Genomic DNA, 5,399 nt, shown 5'->3' on the forward strand with positions numbered 1-5,399 from the left:
TGAAGGGTCCCAGGTTCGATTCCAGTCAAGGGCATATACCTTGGTTGTGGGCACATCCCCAGTAGGGGGTGTGCAGGAGGCAGCTGATTGAGGTTTCTCTCTCTTTGATGTTTCTAATTCTCTATCCCTCTTCCTTCCATTCTGTAAAAAAAATCAATTAAATATATTAAAAAAACCAAAAAAAAAACCTCCAAGGCTAACAGGGGCCAAATAAATGAGGCATGCGGCCCGAGGGCTGAGTCTGACATGCTTGATCTACAGTAATAGTAATCAAATCAGTGGCTACAGAGAGAACGAGATTCTTGAAAACAAATTTCATATACCTGAACAGAGAATGGAGAAGGGGCAGATTAGTAAACTGACTTAGGAGGGGCTATGGAGAGTAAGCCTCTATAACCTTAATTTATTCATATTTCTCAACAATTTTCCTCTCTGATGATCAGTAATGGCTCTTAAGTGCTCTACTGAGAATTCACAGGAGTCTATGGTTGACAAGCAATGTCTGCCACGGCCACATAGGGGCAACGGGCTATCGGGGTGTACGAAAGATTTTATAAAGATGATGATCTCAACTAACAGTCCTGAGCACTTACTAAAGGTCCATAGACTTTGACACACCTCCTTTAACCCTCACAACGCTGAGAATTAGGTTATTATTCACATTTTATGGAGGAAAAAACTGAGAATCCCAAATCACAGAGCTATAATGGTGAAGGCTGGATTTGAACTTCGCTGTACCTAGGTAAAGTCCTAATAAATTAAGCACGGGTCAAAAACAAAGGCCAGACTTTGAAGAGCTAAGGAAGGGTGAGTAGTACTGTCGCCGGCTAAGGAAAATCTCAGGACTTCAGTCATGCCGAGGGAGAAAGCACTCTCTCTAGCGACTGGAGGGTGCGCGTGCACCGAGGATGTCCACACGCTAGGGACCCACACACCATGCTGCCTGTCAGGCCAGAAAGACCACCAGAAACACCAGCCTGGTGCTAGTGTTTTACCCACGAACAGCGCAGAAGGTACATTTGGGGGAGGGAGGTGAGGTAGTTGTGGTGAGTAAGCCACTTTCCTGCAATTCCATGCCTTCAGTTCCCGGGCTACACCAGTTGCGTGCACCGAGGATGTCCACACGCTGGGGACCCACACACCATGCTGCCTGCCAGGCAAGAAAGACCATCAGAAACAACAGCCTGGTGCTAGTGTTTTACCCACTGAACAGCGCAGAAAGTACATTTGGGGGAGGGAGGTGAGGTAGTTGTGGTGAGTAAGCCACTTTCCTGTAATTCCATGCCTTCAGTTCCCGGGCTACACCAGTTCTTTTCAACTCCTGTCATGAACGGCTTTAGGGGGGGCTCAGTGTTCAGGCTTTTTATAATCACTGCTCCTCTTCCTGCATGAGAAGACAGCTATTCATCCCAGCAGGTAGCAGTAGTGGTTATAAAGCAGGCATTAGTCATCAGGAATTTTCCAAATAAACATTCCTGCTAGAAGCAGGTCTCTAAAACATAGAGTCAATTATGTTACCTCCTGCTCCAAGAACTGCTGAGGTTCCCTAACGAAGCCCAACCTCCCTCAGTGGAGCCCCTGGTCTGCCCCAACTTCGGCCTGCAGCCTCACCTCCAAAAGCAGGCTATCGGAGGTTCCTGAAACACATCCTGCACTTCGGGCCTCAGTCAATGTTTGCAGAGGGGAGAGGGACATTTTGAGCAAGTCTCTTAACAGCCCTACCCTGTCACACCCACAACAGTGCACCGCCGCACCGCGTCAGCCACTCGCCAGGCATCCCCCGGTCTTGGGAAGAGTACTGTGGATTAAGAGGGAAATGCCCCACTGGAGTCTGAGCTCTTTCTCCCAGACCCTGACCGGAGCCAGGACACGTGTGATGCCCAAAGAGGGTTTGTATGGGGCTAGGAAGGCCTCACTCTCTTGGCTCTATCTGTGGAGGGCAGAGTGGAAGCTGGCTCTGGACATAAGTCCAGCCCAAAGGATTCAGGCCAATGATGGGGCATGGATTATTATCAAGTGGATTTTAACCCATGGGGATCTCTGGGTTAGAGAACATGTGTGTTGAGGTCATCTTTATTGGGAGAAAACACAGTTTCATTCCATTACCCTGGGTCAATTCTGAATTAGCTACTTGATTATTTTTTAAAAATATGGAACACTTCACAAATTTGCGTGTCATCTTTGTGCAGGGGCCATGCTAATCTTCTCTGCATCATCCCAATTTTAGTATGTGAGTTGCCGAAGCGAGCACTGAATTTAGGTAGAGACATAAAGAAAAATAACACACTACCCTCTCACCTTCCAAGAGAGTCTTGTGCAGATGCTTCATTTTAAATACTAATTCTTTCCCTCTAAGTTATGTAGTAACTACTTTTCCTGTTTTAGGCATACATTTCCCTCTCCTATTCCAACAAAGAAATAAGCACTGAGGACCCAGACCAGGGCCCTGGCCTGAACTGAAAAGCTCTCCAACTCCCACCCTCCCAGGTTCCAAGGACCCTCAGTCAGGGCATGTGGCCCGGGGCTGCTCAGCTCCCACACACTCAAGGCCCAACTTTCCCACTAAGGTGCCTGCCAGCTTCATCTAACACATGGACGCAGTGGACAGACAGCTATCCCGAGGGTTAAACTAATCAAACCAGATGTTGTCTTGACTCACTCAATCGTGATGCTCTCACATCTAAAGGAAGAAATGACCAGCTGGTGCCCAGTGCTGTCCTGAGGAGACTCATCCATGGGTCCTGAGCAACTGAAGTCACTAGAGATATGCTATGTGTGGGGGAAAACAGTGCCTCACCATGGCCCGGATGATGGAGCACTCAAAACTACCCCCTCTCTGTCTATAATTTCAAATTAATCAAGAAAACCTCCGAAAATTAATTGGAGTCCAGGTAATAATAAGGATAGTGAATTGGGGTCCAGGGAATAATAATGATAGTGGCCCCTTTCTTGACTTACAAGGTGCAATGAACATGAAACAGAAAGGCTGTTCTTAAGTACAAGCGCATTCCATGCCCTGTGGGGAAAGAGGCTATTTACACTTCCACAGGCTGTCTATGTCCATCAAGAGGAAAGACATTTTCTGAGATAATCACAGGTTCTTCCTAAAGTATTAAGATAAAAGTTCCTGGGACATCCATGCAATGTTAAACCAAAGTTCCCAGGAAGGAATCTCCTAGTAAACATGTAGAATAGACTATATTTACTGTTCAGAACTTTTACATCTCTTGACACGACTCCCAGATCTAGCTTTTCTCTTTGTTGGCTGTGCAAGTAAAATAAAAATGGACACCTAGCTGGTTTGGCTCAGTCGACAGAGCATCGGCCTGTGGTCTAAAGGGTCCCAGGTTCAATTCCGACCAAGGACACATGCCCAAGTTGTGGGCTCAATCCCCAGTGGGGGATGGGCAGGAAGCAGCTGATCTATGATTCTCTCTCATCATTGATGTTTCTCTCTCTCTCTCTCCCTTCTTTTCGGAAATCAATAAAAATACATTAAATAAGAATCAAGGCCAGTCCGTCAGTGCTGTCAGCCGCCCAGGACTGCAGCTGCTTGGGTTGATCTTCATCTTGCACAACAGGCCGCAGCAGCAAAGGATGAACAGAGCTCTGGGGAAGGTGCTGTGTTTGAAGAACGTATCATTTTTAAGAAAGCCTTTCCCCTCTTAAAGTTCAAAACTTCAGAACCCCATTTGTTCTGTAGGGGGCATTCTGCTGCGTGTCAGCCGGTACCACAAGCCCAAGCCCACCCATGGCACTGAAGATACAAGCACCCAATTCAAGCACAAGAGCCCAAGAAGACGAAGGGACAGTGAAACTAGAGCCATTAATTTGGGGACAGATTGTGAACATGGGGTTTTGAACATTCACATGACTGCCTATGACATGGCGCTGGCAGAGTTATGCCCAATATGCTCACAACCTCTGCAACATCTCTCCATTAAAGTGGAGGAGAGGTCTGAAGGCTGTCTGTGCATGAACTATTCTTGGTGTGGTAGGGTGCTCTGCTTTGTTGTTGATAAATGAGATTTTGAGATACAATCTACATGTGGTAAAATTCACCCTTTTTAGATATATACTTTGCCACAATCAAAATATAAAACTTTTATTAACCCCAACAGTTCCCTGGTGCCCAGGTGTAGTCACTCTCCTCCCCTCTCCCCTTCAAGTCCCTGGCACCTGCCGATTTCCTGTCCCTGTTGTTTTAGGTTCTCCAGAACATCATGGAGGAGACTCATACAATATGCAGCTGTTTGGCCTCTTTCACTTGGCACGATGTGTTTAAGATTTATCCATGTTTTTGTAAGTGTTTTATTACTGAGCATTGCATTAAACGGTGGATTTTAATTCAATAAATAAATAAAAACGGAGTTTCCAGCAGATTTAACTCAAAACACAGCAGGCAGTCGTTTCTTCCACACCTGTCTCTGCCTGCATTCCCCCAAGCCAGCCCGCACATCACAGCGGAGCAACCCTCTCCTGCTGGAAACTGCTACCGTCCACGGCGCGCTCAGCATTCATCGGACACGTCTGAAGAACTTTAGGTATTAATCCACCGGTGCCGGCAATAGCCAATGAAGTCAGGACTGCCCACACTTTATCGATAAGGAAATGGTAGGTAACCTGCATAGACCAACGGCAAGTGGGAGAGGCAGGGGGCTGACCCTGGTCCCCACTGCAGCCCAGCATGTCCCCAGGGGAGGGGCCTGGCTTCCAGCCTTTAGGGCCCTCGATAATTGCCCCACTTGCTAGCACTTACTACCCGGTGCAAACCTGAAAGCATAAGCTCTCACATTCTTACATTCACACCTCAGTGATCTACCAGAACCTCCCTTACAACTGAGGAAGCTGCCTAGCTCAGTCATCTGGCCGGGGAGGCCCGGACCCAGCGGGGCCGCGTGCACACTCTGTCCCGGGGCTTCCCAACCACCGGCTTCCCTGCCGCCCCGCACACATCCCCGCAGACAGAGCAGAGCCCCTGCCGCCAGCACCGAGCAGGGCTCGTTCAGCAACCACCCAGCAAACCTGTGAAACCAGGACGCGCCTACAAGCGGCAGAGGACCCAGCGCCAACGCCACGCCCGTTCCTCGAGGACAGGACGCAGGAGAGGAACTGAGGGAATTAACACCGAGGGCGGGTCGTGGGCCAGAAGCCGGTGAGGTGCGGGCCGCCGGGGCGGGACGGGGGTGAAGGGACTCATTTTATTTTTATTTTTTTGGTGGGGCTCATTTTAGACAGCAGGGGAAAGAGGCTATTTTCTAGCTTCAGGCACCGGGAGGCATTAAAAAACAACGGTGCGGAACACCTTCGCGGCCTGGCTGTTTACAAACAGTCCAGCCACGGCAACGTGGGCAGGAAACCCCGTGCCGGGTCCCCGCCCCCGACACAGGGCGGCCTGG

At 48.9% G+C, this 5,399-nt stretch overlaps 1 protein-coding gene across 1 annotated transcript in view; it reads right to left on the minus strand.

Moving 5' to 3' along the window:
* POLDIP3 (polymerase (DNA-directed), delta interacting protein 3) overlaps nt 1–5,399 on the minus strand; it is a 19,698-nt gene that overhangs the window by 13,259 nt on the left and 1,040 nt on the right. The window lies entirely within an intron of this gene.

This window comes from Myotis brandtii, unplaced genomic scaffold (assembly GCF_000412655.1).
Source record: "Myotis brandtii unplaced genomic scaffold, ASM41265v1 scaffold138, whole genome shotgun sequence".
Classification (NCBI taxonomy): Eukaryota; Metazoa; Chordata; class Mammalia; order Chiroptera; family Vespertilionidae; genus Myotis; species Myotis brandtii.